This window comes from Bos grunniens, chromosome 14, assembly GCF_055505025.1.
Source record: "Bos grunniens cultivar Pamir isolate PY7600 chromosome 14, Bosgru_T2T1.0, whole genome shotgun sequence".
In the NCBI taxonomy this organism is placed as follows: domain Eukaryota; kingdom Metazoa; phylum Chordata; class Mammalia; order Artiodactyla; family Bovidae; genus Bos; species Bos grunniens.
The window spans coordinates 36126684-36146434 of record NC_141178.1 but is presented as its reverse complement, the minus strand read 5'-3'; the positions used below and the strand labels follow the sequence as shown (position 1 = coordinate 36146434).

The window sequence follows — 19751 nt, the reverse complement described above, 5'->3', positions numbered from 1 at the left end:
TCGAATGTGCTAGGGAGATTACAAAATGAAGTTGGGAGAACCAGTCAACATGTCATTGGTGCTGTGAATAGGGGCAACTTGTGAGAAAGTTACTTAAAGTTGGATTTTCAGAACTTTTATTGCATACTCAACTCACTATGTAATACTGTAATTACATTTAGACCCAAGTGGTGTTTTTGTTGCATTATCTGTTAAGTTGGAACTTTTTGGTTGAAGAGAATATTGATACCCACATTTTAAAAAATGAGCCCATCCTTTTCTTGCTAAAAGAAACCATAGGCATCTGATAAAATCTCTGTTTTAGCATACTCAATCTTACTATGACTTTATAATGGTTTTATTTCTACAAAGTTTTATCCACATTGGTATGATTGAGAAAGAATAGATAGCTCTTTACTGAGGGAAAAATGGAGAATTTTTCAAATAATAAAGTCACAAGATTTCCAGTTGTAATCTTCAGATATTATCTCATGGCCTCCAGTTTTAGAAGCGCATCTTTTCCCACCAGGTGTGAAGAACAATGCTTCTTAGGACAATGGGGAGACTTTATCACATGAGATTATCCCTTTTGCATTGTGTTATGGTGCATGGTGTGACAGCTTAGAAATAAACACACTCCTGGACACAACAGGATTCCATTAAGACATCCACTATTTTTAATACATTTTGCTATTTGGGGGCTGTTATGTTTGTCTCTTAGGGTGAGAAACACCATCCACTTGCTTTAATCTGAGGTCAGACTTAGCCCTCTGTAATGGACTTGATGATGTTATAGTTTTGAAATAACTGAAAATTAAATAGGGGAAAAATGTCTGTATGTGTATAACTGAGTCACTTTAGTGTGCAGCAGAGATTGGCAAAACACTGTAAATCAACTATACTTTAATTAAAAAATAAAATTTAAAAATGAAATTAATAGAAATAAAGCCTGAGAAAGTAAAAATAACAGTAACTGAAAGTGAACGTTTCTTGTCTCCAGGATTACGATGGTATCCCTCTATCACTTTTATGCTGTTAATCACACTCCTCTTTTCAAGAACTACCTCCTCTCCCCAGAAGTTAAATGCCATCATTTAATACACCTAAGTAATACCTGGCTAAAATCCCACAGGGTTTTGTTTTGTTCTCAGCTTTTGTGACAGTGTGAAGAGGAAGGCAAGTAGCACAGGGGTTGGGCTGAAAGAGGAGAAAATGGAACAGTTGGATTCCCCCAGGGACAGAATAAGCGATTGTTAATACATTAGTGGTGGGAGGGCTTGTGCAGAAAATACGACTGTACAATTAAATGGGGCTATTAAAAGCACATCTGTATCAATTCATTACATGACAGTTGCGATTTCTTTATAAGCCCCGTTCCAAGTCTTTCTCCTCCTGGGACTCAGGAGCGCAAAGACTGCCAGGAAAGAGCCACAGTCACTGAGATGCCCAATCCCTCACTGCCTGCTTTGGGGGCTGATTGATGAAAACATTTTATGGAAGGGAAGCCTATTGAATACCTCTTCTCATCTGTAGCCCAGGGATGAAAGCAGGGCATCCTTGGTGACCATCTAGATTTGCCCTCCCAAGCACACCTGGCTGTATAAGCAGATACTTGTACAGAAGACATCTGCCAGGAGATAAAACCAAGTGAGTTAGGTAGGACATTTGGGGTTAGAACCTTTTACTCCAAAAGAATACTGAATTGTATTTGTCAATCTTCTGTAAAAAAAACTGCTCAAATGTTTCTTTTTTTAGTAAAATGTGTTTTAAAAATCAGCTGGAATCTGATTACGTGTATCACTTAGAACTTTAATTAAGGCTTGGGTTTAAACATGTTTGATATCAAATGGTGTGGTAGAGATTTTGATTTGGCATCTTTTTTTTTTTTTTCGTTTTACTTAACTAAGATTATCCCATCTCCTACCCCACCTCCATCCCCTACCCTATTTCCTCATTGGTAAAACAGGATACTAGTATATGTCTTATTATAGTTGCTTTGTGAGATTAGAGATACAGAATCGAAGGCATTTAGTATAGTTCCTGACACAGGATAAGTGCCCGCTGAATAGTAACTACTCATTATCAATTTAATTTTAGGACCAAAATAAAAAGGACTTGTGGTTTCATCTACCTATTGAAGGATAAGACTGAGGAAGCTAAGACCTAGAGATGAAGCATTAATTAGTAGAAGAGCGAGATAAGAATCCAAATCTATGGCTTCCCATTGGACTCTGGTGGCACTCATAGTATGAGGTGGTTCTACGTTTTGTAAAGGAGGATGTACCCTTATGAATTCTGCCTCATTTTCCTGGGGATTGTATGAACTTCTCCATTTGGCCCCAACATCTTTTCCAGCCCCTATTATTACATATGAGGGATGCTTTTTATATATTTAAGAACATAGTTTTCCATTGCTCAGGTTCTTTTGGTGGCAGAAATCCCTGTGCTTTTGAAGGTATTATCATTGTCTGAGTTTTAAAAGAACTACCTTCAGAGGAAAATTCATTCTTTTTGATTATGCCCGAGGCCCGCAGAACACCATTTAAACAGCAAGTGATTTTTTTTTTTTTTAAAGTCAAGTATTTGATTAAAACCAATCTCCCTTAAAGACAAATGTTTCAGTATGCATCAGGCCCTCTTCAAGGAACTTCAGTGTGTTTTGCTGATGGCCAGATCCAATTTCTGGTGAGGTAAAGGAAAAGGCAATTATTATTATTTTTTTTTAATTCCTCTTTTAACTTACAGACTTGATATGTTGAATCTAAAAAGGGGAGTGAAGATAATAGAAGTCTGAGTACCTTAAAAAAAAGTATGACATAGACTGCAGAGAAACAGCTATTTGATCAGATTTTGGGATGGCCTGAAGTTCTCATTGATAAATGCTATTGACAGGCGAGTGACATTTATCAGTTGAGTAACTCAGAAGCACAGATGATCTGAACCAGTGGAGATGCCTCCATACAGTTTTTTGCATTGCTTTGGTGATGGTCTGAGGTCTGTTTGGAGGAGACACTGGTAATTCCTGTTTTCAGTACAGATCACAGCATTTGCTGTTTCCATGGCCTGCTATAGCATCTGCCACTTGCCTCATCCCAGCCTAATTTTTTGCTCACCTTTATTTGTTTTAAGACTCAGCTATAGGGATTTCCCTGTTGATCCAGTGGTTAATAATCCAACTTTGTGATGTAGGGGACACAAGCTTCAATTCCTGGTCAGGGAACTAAGATCCCACTTGCAGCAGGGCAACTAAACCCATAAACCACAACTAGAGAGTCTGTGCACCACCAAGAAAGATCCCACATGCTGTAACTAAGACCTTAGGTAGCCAAATAAATAATATTACAAAAATTAAGTAAAGTGTTGGAAAAAAAAAAAAAAAAACCTCAGCTATCACATTACCCCTGAGAAAGTCCATCTTGTCTTCCTTTCTTGAACCATCCTGGTTAGAGGCCCCTCTCTTTGGGGGCTTTCCATAGCACCCAACTTTTGCTGCTTCTCCTAGCCCTTCTGGTGCAGTATATAGTTATATTAAAATCATCTGTTTCTTGGTCTCTTTTTTCCTATGAAGCTTCCAGCTCTTTGGGGACAGACTGCTTTTTACTCAGTACTGGAACAGGGTGCCTGAAGGCAGCAATAAATGTTCATTGACTAAACGAATGAATCACTTTATGTCCAAACCTGGCGTCCCTGGGTTTATAGGCCCTGGTAACCTTTTGTAAATGAAACTTTTTATATAATTAGCCGTTTCTCGTCTTCCTGTCTACTGAAGGAATTTTTTATTTCCATGTAAACCTTGTTGTGCCCGTGTGTCCGTCTTCCCCCTACCACGCCCAGTGTGGCTCATGCTTTGTTTTGCTTTTTTAATTTTTGTAGGGTGTAAAGTACAAGAGAGAATATAACATAGGCTAAATCCCAGGGCTATTCAACTCGACTAGACCCTTCTGGCCTTCCAGAATGTTGAGAAAGTAATTAGTGAGTGGGGAGAACATGTTAGAAGAAATAGCCATGATTCTTTGTACCCGAAAGAATGTTTCTCCTTGGTGATTGTCACCCTTCTGAATAAATCCTTAAGTAAAGTACAAAAACACCAGCGGGCCGAACAATGACCAGCCTTGGGATAGCAGTGCCTTGTATGGCAAAGTTCAGAAATGGGTTTCCTGTTCAGATTTTTGACGAGTCATAATGTTGAGTGGCAGGCTAACCTTTGAACTTTCTGCATCTTGAACATCAAAAGAAATTCTGTGCTTTACCAAAAAAAGTTGTATTCAAGGAATTAATACTCTTAAGGCACAGAGAGAAATTAGCATCAGACTTGTAGACAATGATGGAAAAATTGGTATCTTTCATTTGCTCAGTTTCTTTGGATTATAGTTTTTCATTTCTGTTTTTTTACAATGGAGAGGTCAGATTTCCCTAGGTTTTCAGGATGTTGCTTTTAATACCCATAAAATTATTTTTCCTATGCAAAACTGGATTTGATGAAAGCGGGTTTTTTGGAATGACTTGAATACTCCCCTGATTCTTCAAGACACCTAATGGTGTCTTCATTTTACTTGTGAAAAGTCTTGGCTATGAGGGACAAGTTTTTAAGTAACATTTTTATAGCATCTGACAACTTTTGGAGCAAAAATATTAATCAGTAAGTGCACATGCTTTTAGCAAACTAAAAATTCTCTTCATGGAATTTAAGATCTTAACTCTTGTTTTGGCAGCAAATTTTTGCATGTAGTAGGTTCTTAACACTGAGCTGAATCCATTTGGACTATTCTTTGTGTTCTGAACATCTAATCTATGTTTCGTTGTGTCCCTCACTTAACTCTTAAGTTGTTTTTTTCTGGAGATGTATCGTGGGAGATGTATCGTGGGAGATGTATCGTGCTTGGTTTCCGATTATTAATTAAAAAAACAGACAACTGAACACATCCATCCCTTAGCATTTCCTATTTACGAATAAGAGTGATTTAAATTTTTCCAACATGGCTTGATGTGATGATGTGTATTGTAACCAGAGGTCACTGTTCAGTTTACTTTCTTATTCACCCTTCATTTTTAGAAAAAATGACTTACATGTTTAGTATGTAAAATGCCTTTCATAATGATCTTTGGGGCTGAGGTTTTTTTTTTTTTTTTTCCTAAAATGCTCCTGACCTCAGAAGGCTTATTATGAAAACTTAAAAATTAAAAATGTAATTAAATGCCCTTCACCTTTCAATAGACAAACAGTAAGACCAGAAAGGGTTCAAAGGGTAACTTGTAGAGTCAAAGGACTTAAAATATGTCACAAATTTTGTTATATAAAATGGGCAAGACAAAATCATCATGTCTAGGGAGGCATCCTTGGTTGATAAAACTATAAACAAACGCAAAATATAATGAATGTTAAAAGTAATCTATAAACATGTTGCCAGCAGTGCATAGAATGAACACTCAATTTATCATAGAAGCATTTAAGTTCTTGCCCATTTCTGATTTTTAAAGAAACACAAATGAAATCAGATTATATGCTATAGGTACAGATTTTTTGTTTTTGGTCAAAAGTCTTGGATTTTGAGTAGGATTATGTTGAGTCTGTGGACTAACATAGGAAGAATTTATATTTTTGTAAGGCTGACACTTGTAATCAGGCCTGGACACCTTTGTTTTACAGGTACAGATTTTAATGGTGGCTAATATGACAGTGCTGAATTCTTAATAAAAATGTAAGGAATAGTTTCTGAGATATGGACCTAATAGAGATACTAGCTAGAAAGGTGACTGTGTTGTTTTTTTTAAATTGTGAAGGAAATTTATTATCACTTTGTTTGCTATTTATTGCTAGTCTTTATGTTAATTCTGGTTTTATTGCTTTTCAGAATAATAAAGACCTAAGTCTTCTGCTGAATTCTGCTCAATTTTGTGATTTGTTTTGCTTTGTCCATTCATTCTGTAAAGCAGCTTCATAATGCCATACTGTGAGCTGGGGCTACAAAGATTAAATACAGCAAGTTAATCCTGCCTGTAAGGGTCTCCCGGACAGGGTCTTGAATAGTAAGTAAAAATAATGAATAAGGATTCGTTATTTTTGCTCTAAAAGTTTGTGATGGGATTTCGTCCAGGGCGATCTCAGCTGAATTCTCAATAGGGAAGCCTCTGAGCTGGGCGCGATTGTGCAGAGCCTTGCTGTAGTCGCGGATGACTTGAGAAAGCTTGAAGCTGGAAGCTCACCACTCATGGGTGACCTTTTTCTAAGACTGCACAACCCTTGACATTCCTGGCATACTATCTTGAAAGACAGTTTATTGCCTCATAGGAATTCTGGATATTGTCAAAATCATTTGTTATTTTTCAAAATAAAATTGAAAATGCACTTTTTGGAAGAAAAATGAACCTGTTTATTTAACTGCATCGACTTGGGTTTTTCCAGGTGTGGTTTCTTTAATTGAAAGTTCTGTCTGGAAACAGATTTTTCATCTCCCTTCTCTTCTCTCTACTTTTAAAATGGGGAAAATTGGAACATTGCTTTCCAAACATTTTAATAAAAACAACTCCCAGATTGAAATCTGTATGAAGTCTTTATTTTTATTATTCTATATATTTTTATTTTCCCATTAATAATTGTTGACTTCCTATTTATAGGAAGTCCAATAAAAATGCCTGTGTAATTTCCATTTGGTTGCACAGTTTTGTCATCTAATTGTAAGATAAAAATAATTTCAGCAAATGATTTAATTTTATAAAAAAAGAGGCGTCTCTAGCTCTTAAAAATTCCATCGAACACTCATTCATCAGACACTGCTGTGTAATAGTAGTATCTCGTGTTTATTGAGCACTTACTCTGTGTCAAGCACTGAGCGTCCTGTGGAATTAGCAAGACATCCTCACTGTTCTTGGGCGTGAGGGTGAGTAACATAAAGCTCAAAGATGAAGGGAGAGCTGTGGGGAGAGGGGTCAAGACAGACGCATGTCCAGGAGGAGTTATTACTGATGATAATGGAAGTGCATACAAAGACTTTGAATGTCACAGAGAAAGAGAAGAACACACTGAAAACTTTTTTAATGTTTACATTTGTTGTTAAAATTTATCCAAAGCTGACAATCATACATACATACCTGCTCTGAGACGAAAGTCCGTTAAGTGATTACAATGGACGGTGTTCAAAATTCCGCAATTCACACCATTTCCCTTCCCTTCTAGAAGGGGAATGTAATGGAAAGTGGAAACTGAAATTTGTTCTTGAAAGCAGGGTGCCTAACATTTACTTTTAAAAGCAGCCTAGTTTGTGTCTTGTGGACTTGGGGATCTTACAGTTCTTATATTATCAACTGGTGACTTTTCTATGAGGGTTTTTTGGAATGATTTTATGTTTTGTTTCAGGAATATGCTTCCCTCAGCCCTGAATTACATTCGTGGTGATATATAAATCTATAAATTATGTTCATAGTGGTATATAAATCCTCACCTGGTTGTATTTATTTTCTCTTTTCAGTATATAAAATGTAAAAGAAAACAGAATAATTACCCCCTACAGTACAAATAACAACTCCTTCTTCCACAGAAACTTTGTTTAAATAATGAGAAGCTTGGATCCTTGGTACCATTCTTTAGTACACAGCACCGCCTCGGTATAAACTTTTCCATAGGGTCACAAAGAGTCCAACACAACTTAGCGACTGAACAACAGAAAAGCACCCCTCCCCCTTCCGCCACAGTGGACTCCTGAGGCTTCTTAAGGGGAATGGATGGGCTTCTCGTCCTTGCTTACAGCTTAAGCTTGAGTAGAGACGCAGCACAGCTGAGGTTCCTAAACGTGCAGATGTGTGGGTACAGCCAAGTCCTGATTTACACTAGAATTCCCTTGCTCTGCTCTCTCTGAGCCCACGACTTTGGGTGCTTTCTGGAAGATTCTTTGGCAGATGCCTTGGCAAGATGTTGCAGATAAAAGACTGGATATCCATTTGCTCAGTCAAGTTAGATCTGTTTCGAGAATTCGGACCTGTGTTTAAGCATCACTTAAAACAGTAACATCTGTCAAATGTTAACCATGCCATTATATTTGAGAGAGGAGGAGGAAAAAATAAACTTTTAGGAGGAAAAAAAAAGTCCTTTAGGAGTGTGCGGTAATCGAAACCCCACTATCCCAGTAGTGCTTTATTGTTGTCATTGGAAATGAATGGGGGTGGTAGCCACACCTACTGGAATGGATCTAAATAAAACTTGCAGCCAGCTCTCCGCTCCCCAAGAATCCCAACCTCCTGTGGTCCAGATTTTCATATTCTTACCAATTTGCCCCAGAGCACGCTGTGACCCTCATCCATCTTTTTTGCATTTAACTAAGCTGTAAAGGGATTTATATGCTTTCCATTAGTCTTAGCAAAGCTGCTGTCATGAATATTTAATAGCGAGCACAGTTTGTTTTCTTTTTCTTTCTTTCCCAGCACCGCCCCACCCCCCAACCCCCACCTCTTGCTCGTCTTTAGCCTGCCAGGAACAATGTAAATATCTCAGCCTCGCACCCCTGGTCCGATCCTAAAGCGGCTCTAGACTCTCTCAATTTAAAGCCTTGAACCCCTAAGGCTCCCCACCCCCACTGCATTGGTTCCCCCTCCTTCTCTCTTTTGGTCTTTCCCGGCTGGAATTGCTGTCCGTTTCGCGGTTTCGCAGTGGCGCGCGGTGGTGCCGGGACCAGCTTGCTCAGGCTCTGCCTCCGCCGGGTCTCCCGCGTACTCCTCCCGCGCAACAGCCCAGCCGCCGCGAGTCCCCCGGGACGGTCTTTTCCTTTGAACTTCACTGAAGCACAATAGCTGCCCTGCAACTTCGCTGGGGCTCCCTCGGATGCATTCCTGACACTTGCACGGGTCGCTGGTCCCTTTCTCTTTGCAGCCGCAAAAAGGATGAATGTCTGGGACAGAAAATGACTTTCGAAGGCACTAAAAGATTTACCACGCCTAGAGCAACCTCTGAACTTTGCGGTTGTTATCTCAGAAAAATGCACTTTTCCTGTTGGAGGCTTAGAGCGGTTTTGGGCCTTCTCTCCTCCTTCCCTCCCTCCTCGCATCTCAGCGTTTACTTAGGGAATTTCCTCATTTCACCGTGACCCCATCCTCCTCTCCATCCCTTCCCCCTTTTCATTTTTGCATTGTCTCCTCCTGGGCCTGGGAAATGAGAGGCTCTCAAAGGCAAGGATCTATCGCAGTAAACTGGAGGTAAATCCTTCTCTGTAGGGGAACGTTAAGGGCCCTGCAGCCCCTTCTCTCTGCTAGTGAGGTCCCGCCTGTGATCGCCAGTACCTGCCTAAAGGCTTGTTGAAAAGTTGGACAAGGAAATCCATGCAGAATTTCAGTGTAGCAGTTGACTATAGTAATTGCTCGATAAATATCAGCTATATGTTGTAATTAATTTCACTATACACATTTACTCATTTTTCTGAAAGTTCTGGTCTCAAAAATTCTCATGGGTTCTAAATCTTTCCCATTTTATTAATTTTGGTAGAATGGAATAATGTTAGAAGTACTGACCTAGATTCTGTTTATCCTTTATATGTACAAATACAGGTTTTTTTGCATTAGTTAAAAAGCTACAGAGTTTATGAACTTAGATTTTTCTTTATTGGCTTTGGACTTTCACTTTTGACTTTTCACTTTCTCGGTGTATTCTGGACCTCTCCTCTCCTTCCTTCTACCTGTTGGATCCAACTTTAATCTTGGTTCTTTTTGATGTGATTTTAGCCACTAAGCACATTTTATAAAAACCACAGAAGCAATATTTCTTCCTGATCCAGAGGGCAGAGTATTTCACTGGTTGCCATACCTCTCCCACTTCCTCTGTGTCTAACAGTAGAAACTCACTGTGCCTCCTCCTGCTTTTAATTGCAGACACTATTAAAAGATGTTGTGACCTCCCAGCAAACAAAAGTATTTCGAGTGATGGCTAATTTATCTTTTAGTTTTCCCAGTGAAAGTTTTTGTAAATCTCATAGTGGAGCCGGCTCTGTATGTAAGTCAACTTTATTTTGGGATATCCAGGGATTATTTCTTACAAAGTGGAAAAAATAAAAAATAAAAATGGCTGCTTAGTCACCAAGCAAATGCTATAGGAGTCTATGTTAGTCTGCCCTTAGGCTCCTATGAAATCATTCTGTTTGCCTTCTAAGGAGTATGCTTGTGGTAATGGTTACCTGATGAGTTCAGTGAATCAACCGTAGGAATGCACATGGAGGAAATGAAGGGGAACTCAAGTGCGATTTACCTTCCTGGAGCTTATTCACCTGCAAAAGCTAGAAAAGTATATGACAGGCCTTGGATATGAGTGGGTCTCTTTCTCTTGAATGAATTATTTTTACTAGATCTTGGATCCTAAGTGCTTATCTATCTCTGATGAACGCCTACCACCTTCTGCTTAATTGATGAGAGTATTGCCTCATTTCTCTTTGGGTAATCTAAAATTTGAATCCATTAGCTTGCAGGTAACCTTAGCTCGCTAATTGATTGTGTGGTTACAGTTAGCTAAAATCTCTGACAGATTTCTACAGGGGCTTCTAATTAAACATATCCTCCTTGTTCCTGTTTGGTAGACTTAACTACGTATATCTTTAAATTTCTTCTCAATAGATTTGGCCCCAAATTCCAGCTGATGAGATAATTTTGGATTCTGCCCCCAAAATCTAGCGCGTTCCTCTTTCTCAGCTTCAGACCTCCCTCAGATTTTGTCAGCATACCCACTTGCGTCTTTGGTGGCAATGTTGACAGAGCAATGGCAAGTGAGAGCCCTTCAGTTCATCTTTGGGACCTTCTTGCCTTGAATTGACATAGGCCCACTAGTAGATCCCTTTGGGTAAGAGTTCCTCTAAGGATTTTCCTCTTTAGTTTTTTTTATCAAGCCATGAGGCAGATTGGAGAGATGTTTTCAAATGCCTTGCTAAAATCTTGGCACACTTGTGAACAGATGTCGGTATGATTAGGCTAGATGAACAGAAAACGTGTATAGCTAGATCCATCTCTAAAATAAACTAGTTTCCACATTGCTTTCAATTTCTTCTTGTTTTGTTTTCCTTAAGACTTAATCCCTGCAAGTTTTAATTGACATGAAGTTAAGAAGTAGGAGGAGGGTCTGGTCACTGGGTCTAGGGAAGAGGGATAGAAATAAATGACGGGGCGGTTGGGGGGATCTCTCCCTTGGAGTAGGTGAGAATCTTGCTGGATTAGACAATTAGGTAACAATGTAAGGATACACCCTGTGTGCCTGCTGCTGCTGCTGCTGCTAAGTCGCTTCTGTCATGTCCGACTCTGTGCGACCCCATAGATGGCAGGCCACCAGGCTCCCCTGTCCCTGGGATTCTCCAGGCAAGAACACTGGAGTGGGTTGCCATTTCCTTCTCCAGTGCATGAAAGTGAAAAGTGAAAGGGAAGTCGCTCAGTCGTGTCTGACTCTGAGCGACCCCATGGACTGGAGCCTACTGGGCTCCTCCGTCCATGGGATTTTCCAGGCAAGAGTACTGGAGTGGGGTGCCATTGCCTTCTCCTGCTACGTTGCTTTATTGAAGTCCAACTCTTTGCAACCCCATGGACTAGCCCACCAGGCCCCTCTGTCCATGGGATTCTCCAGGCAAGAATACTGGAGTGGGTTGCCATGCCCTCCTCCATGGGATCTTCCTAACTCAGGGATCGAACCCTTGTCTCTTATGTCTCCTGCATTGGCAGGCAGGTTCTTTACCACTAGTGCCACCTGGGAAGCCCAAGGAAACATAGATCAAATGCTAAATTAGGAAGAGCAGAGTATAGGCAGATGGTCGGGGAAAATGACTGTCTTACAACATCTCTGATGTCTGGAACAAGTTTCTGCTCTCTATTCTGAGGCTGTTCACTGCTATTGAAACTTTTCTGCTTTCTTGAAGCAATGATAATGTTTAACACTTTTCTGAGTACTTACTGTATGTCAGGAGATTGGTCTAAGAACTGATCATAACTAATTTGATCCTTTGCACACACCTCAGAGGTGCATGTCTTTCTTGTCTCCAATTTTTGATGAGGAAACCAAGGTGGGGAGGCTCATACCTGCCCGATGAGAGCCTTGATTAATTGCTTCTTCCTTTTGCTAGGACTTGATACCCTGTTTGCTCAGACGGTAAAGAATCTGTCTGCAATGCAGAAGACCTGGGTTTGATCCCTGGGTTTGGAAGATCCCCTGGACAAGGGCATGGCAACCCACTCCAGTATTCTTGCCTGGAGAATTCCATGGATAAAGGAGCCTGGCGGGCTATAGTCCAAAAGGTCGCAAAGAGTCAGACACGACTGAGTGGCCAACACTTTTGCTAGAAGGGTAGGCTGGGAGAGACAGGTTGCATTCTGAAAAGAGACCCTGAATTTTTAATCCTGGCTTCTTTTTTACCTAGTTTCCTGTGTAGGTAAGACCCTGGGCAAGTTGCTTCACCTGTCAGACGTTCTCAGTTGTAAAATGGGGCAGGATTGTTTTCTGACTTAAATACCTTCTCTGCAATAGACTCTGAAGGAATGGTGTGCATTCATGCTTAGTTGCTCAGTCGTGTCTGACTCTGAGTTGAAGTCGGGTAGTGGACCAGAATGAGGAAGGAAGCAACATCACCCTCCTCGTGCCAGGCCTAGACGCCCAAGAACTTTGAGATCCCATGAGCTGCAGCCCACCAAGCTCCTCTGTCCATAGGGATTCCCCAGACAAGAAAATTGGAATGGGTTGCCATGTCCTCCTCCAGGGGATCTTCCCAATCCAGGGATCGAACCCAGGTCTCCTGTATTGCAGGCGGATTCTTTACGTCTGACCACCAGGGAAGCTGTCAAGGGATGGAGACTGTTGTTTTATTCAAAGCAATGATAACAATGTTGTTATCACACTCTCTGCCCAAAGGAGATCTGTTAGAATTGCAGAGAAAAGGAACGTGTCTGACTTGATAAGTTTTTAAATCCCAGGACTAAATACAGTATTTGTCCTTTATGGAATATTTGTGGAATGGACAGATGGAATGACCGAGTGGGACAGGGATCAGAAGAGTTCCTGTAGCAGGCGGAAATCATGTCATTTTCCAGTGGAGGTATTTTTAGCCTTCGTCATCCTTCATTCATCGAAACAGTCCTTTTCTTACCCTTACTTTCCACCATTAGTGACGGTAATCATCACCACCTGACTTACATTTCTTGGGAAAACACATGCAAACAAAGCTATCTCTTTGTCTTGAGGATTTTAACAGTAAGAACTCACCTTATCACTAACTCCTGCCTTGTGATCCTGCCAGTGACGAAGAACAACGTGCCCTCACACTGTGTGAGTTCACCGCACGCAGAGAACTATGGAATTTCACCCCGTATTAATACGTTGTCTTAAGGTCCTATCATCAGATGGCAGTCTATAAAGATGGCTCCTGAACCAAGGGCTCGCACAACTATTCATTCTTCATTTACTTATTCCATTCTAAGGATGGGAATGCTGACGGACACTGCAAAATGCACTACCTACCTGTTTATAGGAATTGAATGATGGGCTCTTTGGCAGACTGCAGTAGCTTTTTATTGACACTATCTTTATGTATTTAAATTTCACACCTTAAGTATGTTTGCAGCACCCACTTACATGACTGAAATGAGAGGCAGTTGTTTATAAAAGCTACTTCAAAACAAATAAATTAGGATTTAGTTTGAAAGGGTCAGATCACAAATGGAGGTTTTCAAACAGCCTCACGAACATTCAAATTGCATGTTTAATATTTTATATGGTTTTGTATTTCGATTGGATATTTTATGTAAAGTCTTTTTTCCCTTCTTAGTGCTTAGACCTCTTGAGATCCCTTTTCTAGCTGGGTTGGAGAGAGCAGTTACACTTAACTTCCATTTGCAATAAGTAATTTCAGTTTAATTTATGTCAAGGGAGATTACCAGAAACTTCCGGCCTTGTGTCTTTCTTCCCCCACTTAACTGCATTGATAGGTACCATTCCTTTGATTCCAATATATTATTTCTACATGATAAAATATGATTCCAATGAATTTGCACTTAGCAGCCAAAGAAGAGTTAGTTTGGACTTCAGTTTAAGAGATTATTTATATTTGCATTGATTCTGGAATTCAAAAATGGAATCCTTCCCCAGATGGCATGGTTTCCTCGAAAATCAGTTTCAATTTTTCTTTAATCAGTTATTTTCAGTGTTGATTTTTCAAACTCATAGGTAATCCCCCAGTTAATCTCCCTTTCCAAGATTTCTAAAAGGAAAGTAATTTTAAGTTACATTAACTTTAGAATATCCTTATGCCAAACACTAATTGATTTGAGGGGGTTGGTTACATAAATAAAAGTCCTAAGAGAGAGAGAGCTTCCTATGTGTTAAGAGATTATTTTTTGAAATAGACCTAGCGCTTACTCTAGATGTACGTATGTGTGTACACATGCATGTTCATTTGTGGCACACACAAACACACATATGGAAATGTATGTGATGCTCTAAGAATCTTGGGACCATTGGAAAAAAGTCAAGTAAATAAAATTAAAAACTTCAAAATAATTCCTGGGATAACAGTGCAACTTCAGTGTTGCATTTCTATATAAATAATGTTTACTGAAATTTAAAAGCAACCCAAAACTTTTATGATTAAACTTTAGGAACAATCAGATACATCTTCTTTTGACAAAAGTGGCAGTATGTAAATGATCCTCTGTCTGTCTATACTCTGTTGTATCTGATTCTTTGCAATTTCATGGACTGTATGTAGCCCACCAGGCTTCTCTGTCCATGGGATTTTCCAGGCAAGATTACTGGAGTGGGTTGCCATTTCCTGCTCGAGTAAATGATCATATTTTTCCTTTAGAGCCTCATTCTTATGGATATAACAGGTGTGTAAGGGTACCATCTAGTTCACAGGGTTCTTGTCAGAAGTAAATGAGCTGGTATCAAAGAAACCTTTCTCATGAGCCTGGATCATAGCTAACCTGTAGGGAAAGATCGTTGAATTCTTATATTGTCACTAGAGCTAGGCTTTCATCCTGGGTCTTATCAGAATTATTTCCAAGTCCTTTGCATGGTACAGAGTGGGAGATTAAAGTAACCCTTTCAAATATCTGTGGCATCGCTACAAAGAATCTTTGAACCCTTCTGTGAAGTTTTTCCCTGGCATTGACCTTGGCCATAGGCTGTCCTTTCTTTGTTGGTGTCTATTTTATTTCTGCCGTATGTCTCCTCCTGTCTGTCTCCACTAACTCCCAATCTGTAGTCCTTCCAAATTTTCGCTCTACCACCTAGACTTGGCCAAAGAGTACTTTTCACTTCCTTTTCAGCAGCACAGGAAACTTTTATGATTTGTAAATGGAAGAGGGTGGTAGGTTTGCATGATTGGTCTCCAGTAGGAGTTCTGAGATAGCCAGCCCAGAAAGGAGGACATGCAGTCAGAACGAAACAGGACAGATGGGGAAGTGGGCTGGCAGTCACGCTGGCGGGCAGCTACTGGGGACTGACACTGTCTGTCACAAGAGTGAAACTGCCCTCTTGTTCCGTTCGAAGAAACCTTAGGCTCAAAATGCTGATGGCTTGTTGTCTCACTTTGTGCGACGTGTCACACATGAGAAGTTCACCTCAGCTACAGAGACAAGTTGTGGGCAAGCGGGAAGATCTCCATGGCTTAACTGCGTCCTTCTCGAGCACCCTCTCTCATTCTCTCTGGTTGTGTCTCACAGTGTGTACTGCCACTGACTGCAAGCTAGGTTTCTGTCAGTGTGCTGTCTACTCAGTCACTCCATCGTGTCTGACTCCCTGCGGCCCCGTGGACTGTAGCCCTTCAGGCTCCTCTGTCCATGGCTTTTTCCAGGCAGGATACTGGAGTAGGTTCCCATGTCCTACTCCAGGGGATCTTCCCGACCCAGGGGTCGAACCCGAGTCTCTTGCATCTCCTGCATTGGCAGGCAGATTCATTACCACTTAGCCACCTGGAAAGCCCTTCTCTCAGTAAAGAATTGCCGTTTGATGGATACTTGCTATGAGCCGGATACAGTGCTGGGGGAGGTGGGGCGCATCTGCGGGGTATTCCTTCCCAGCAGGCTAGCTTGGCCGTGTTTACTTGCCAACAGGGTTCCAAGAGGGCAGGACTTGGAAGCTGCAAGGATTCTTGCAGTTTTGGCTTGGACTGAACGAATAACAGCAAAACGGTAACAGTGATAGCAGTAATGCAAATTGCTCTTCTTTGGGACAAATCTGTTTCTTGTCCATGGAATATGAAAAATGTTTATCATTCAAGATGATTTAAAAAATTATTTTCTAAGCAGTGTCTGTTGTTTTTCAGGCACACGCACTTGGAATGACATTTTTGGAACACATCCTGCTGATTATAAGGAGGCAATATTTTTTTTTCAGATACAGGTTTATCTGATAAACTCCTGCAAGTTTATCAGTGCCAATTTCTGTTTATCTTTAGTGTTACTACTTTAACCAGACCATTTAACATGTGATTAAAATCCAGTATGATCTTTCTTCAAGACAGGTATGATTTCAGAAATGTATCTACATTTTTTAGCTTTCTTTTGCCAATAACAGGCACTGACCACATTATTTAAGAATCCAGACTTTGGAGTCAGCCAGACCTGGGGTCTAGCCTCATGCAACCTTGCTGAACTCATTTGCTTAGCTCTGAAATGAAAATGGTTTCTCCATGAAAATCTCTATGAAGATGAAATGAGAGAGTGTTTGTAAAGATGGGAATGCAAGGGGTGGGAGGCAGCTCCAGCAGTCAGAGAGGTATAGTCACTGTTGTTCCAGAAAATGCTCTAAAAACAGGCCTCAGTGGTGGCTTCTTGTAGCTGGAGATTTATGCTCACCTTCCACACTGAAGAAATCAGTGATTTACTTGCCTTTCATTGTTGTCACTCAGTTGATCCAGCCCTGAAATGCTTACAGCATGGGGCTCATGAATCATGGATCAACACAAATGTTAGCAAGCTAAGAGAGAGTTTAGCAGAAGCAGCCTGTGTCAAGATAAGGTCTCTGATTTAATGTGCAATTTCTGAAAACCAACCAGCATGTAACTGGCCTTAACCCTGCTGAGATAAGATCTCAGGATAGTTGTTTTGCAATTTTAGTAATTGGGGGAGGATAATGTCCATAATTTCCAGTTAGTATTGATCTAACTACTGCTTTGGTCTAGGATGAAGCCCCTTTGTCTCTATCCACTTTCCTTAGCTATGATGTGCACAGTTTAGTTTAATTTGTTTTCCCTAATATTTATTTATTTATTTTGCTGCATTGGGTCTTAGTTGCAGCATGCATTATCTAGTTCCCTGACCAAGGATCGAACCCAGGTGCCCTGCACAGGAAACATGGAGTCAGCCTTTGGCCCACCAGGGAAGTCCCTAGCGTTTAGTTTAAAGCTAGGCTCATTGATGTGCTGGGTCCACACTGGACAGTTTATTGGGCAGGATACAGCCAGTGAACTCTGGAGAGTTTCCTTCCATTCTGCTGGTTTGGCTTCTCTCTTGCTGTCTTTTTAAAAAAATGTTCATTATAGTTTTTTTTTTTCTCCCCAGGTTGATTTATTTATATACTTTGGCCATGCTGGGTCTTGGTTGCTGCACTCTGGCTTTTCTCTAGTTTTGGCGCATGGGGGCTTCTCAGTGTGGTGGCTTCTCTTGTGGAGCACAGGCTCAGCAGCACGTGCACATCAAGAGTTGTGGCACAGGGGCTTAGTTGCTCCAAGGCAGGTGGGATCATTCTGGACCAGGTGTCAAACCCATGTCCCTTCCATTGGCAGGTGGATTTTTAACCACTGGACCACCAGGGCAGTCCTCTCGTTCTCTCTTTTTCCTTGCTTCTTTCATCTAGTCCAAGCTATGTCTTAAGTCAGAATTGCCATCTCCTGAACACTTGCTGAGAACCAGACTGTGCTGGTGGGATTTTAACACACTCCAGGAGGAAAGAAAACCCCAGACTGGTCCACATGGCTACAATGTCCCAAGAGGACAATGAGTGGAAACTGCAAGCTTCTCACAGTTTAGGCTTGAAAGTCTCATAGTGTCATTTCCACTGCATTCTTTGGGTCCAAGCAAGTTGTCTGACTACACCCTGAGTCACTGAAGAAGGAGATTTCTCAAGATCTTTACGTGGAGGGAGAGGATTATCATGACCATGTTGCATAACGACCTACTGGAGACTTAGAGATGCCAGCTACAATTTCCCCATGTGGCTGTATCACTTATGAACATTTATCTAACGAATGTTAGCTGGCAAAGCATCTAGGATATTGGGTTTTAGTTTTAAAACTTTTTCAGAAAGTTCAGCTCCATCTGCAAGTAGGTGATTAGCACATCCATAAAATTATCTAATTTTCAAACAAGTGTGGTGAAGAAGAACTTTTAGGACATTTCAGGCTGGTAACCTTATTAGAACCAGATGTAGAACTACAGTTGTCTTTAGAATCTTTTAGTCCAGTTTCTTCTCACCTTCTCTCATGGACTTTCCTTTTTTCCCAGTGTGATATCTGGGACCCACAGAGATTTTAGTCACATGTCCAAGGTCAGGTGGATATTTAGTGCAAGGACTTCAGCCTCTTTCTGTAACCCCACCATCCAGTTGAAAGAATTGGGACAAGAGGAGTATTTAAAAATGCCCACCCACCAAATGTTATCTTCCCAATTTTGTCTATACACAGATATGCTAGAATTCTTAAACACTTATCTGTGGTGGTGCTTGGTTTGCAAAATTCAGCCTTTCTTTAGCAAATTTGCAAGGTGTAAGTTCAAATGTCAGGGTTCTTCTCCCACCCCCCCCCCCATTCCCCACTCCTACCCCAATGCCTTAACACAGTAGGTAGTTTTATAACATGTACCAGATCCTTAGATTCATTTGGGGAAGACTGTGAATTCAAACCCTTAAAAATGTTCTGACTTGAAGCTGGAGAAGAAATTGAGAAGGGACGCAACTGTGAAATCGTGGTGGTCCTGGTCTCTCTGGTCTGTTCATTGTTGCCTTGTAGTTGCTTGTGTCCACTCTACAGAGTCTATGGAGTGTTATTCTTTGATTCCAGGGGAACTGCAAGCCTTTTCAAAGCTTTCATCTGGAGGCGCATTTAAAATCATATTTAAAAGCATGTCACTTGGTCTTATTAAGTGTATGCTTTTTGTCTCCGTGTAATAAGAGCAACACAGTAATAGTAACATAAGAGCTGAGAAGCAAATAGTTCAATAAAACCTACAGCAAAAAAGTCTCCTGAATTGGGCTTGTGGTCTCACAGGGGAGGGTCAGTTGGAAGCTGAAGGCCAAAATTTGTAGCAGATTCTGCAGGGTTATTTGTAAGAGGGTATCTAGTCTGTCCTGGTTGAGTAGACTCCTCTGTGTTCCCTCAGAGAGGTCAAGCAGTTTGTTTTTAAGACCCAGAAGAGCAAAACATGTGCCTGTGATGGGACCATCGGCAAATGTGGTGAACCTGGCAGTCACAGCAATTGCTGTGTTTCAACTCCGTCCAAACTGTGATGGTGTGATTAGCGCTTCAGCAAAAGCTTGGAAACATGTCTCATCCACTTTCGTGGAGAGGTAGGAAAATAACTAAGTAGCTGCTTTCATTGAACATCATGGCAAGCCTTGTTGAGGTGTACACCTTTCATACAAAAACCCCTAGATGAACTACAGTGGAAAATAGGGGTTTGTGATGATTTTGAATGATGTGTGATTGCCTTGATTAGTGCTATAGTTACTAAGCATATAAGCACTTCTTTGTTTTAAAAGGGAACTTGAATTTTTTTTTTCTTTTTTTACTATAACTGCCAGTTGCTCAATCTCTACCATCTTTTGTCGTTTC

The 19751-nt window shown here is 40.7% G+C and overlaps 1 protein-coding gene across 1 annotated transcript in view; it reads left to right on the top strand.

Annotated features, from left to right (window-relative positions):
* EXT1 (exostosin glycosyltransferase 1) overlaps nt 1-19751 on the top strand; it is a 314140-nt gene that overhangs the window by 28554 nt on the left and 265835 nt on the right. The gene's annotated exons all lie outside the window — the stretch shown is intronic.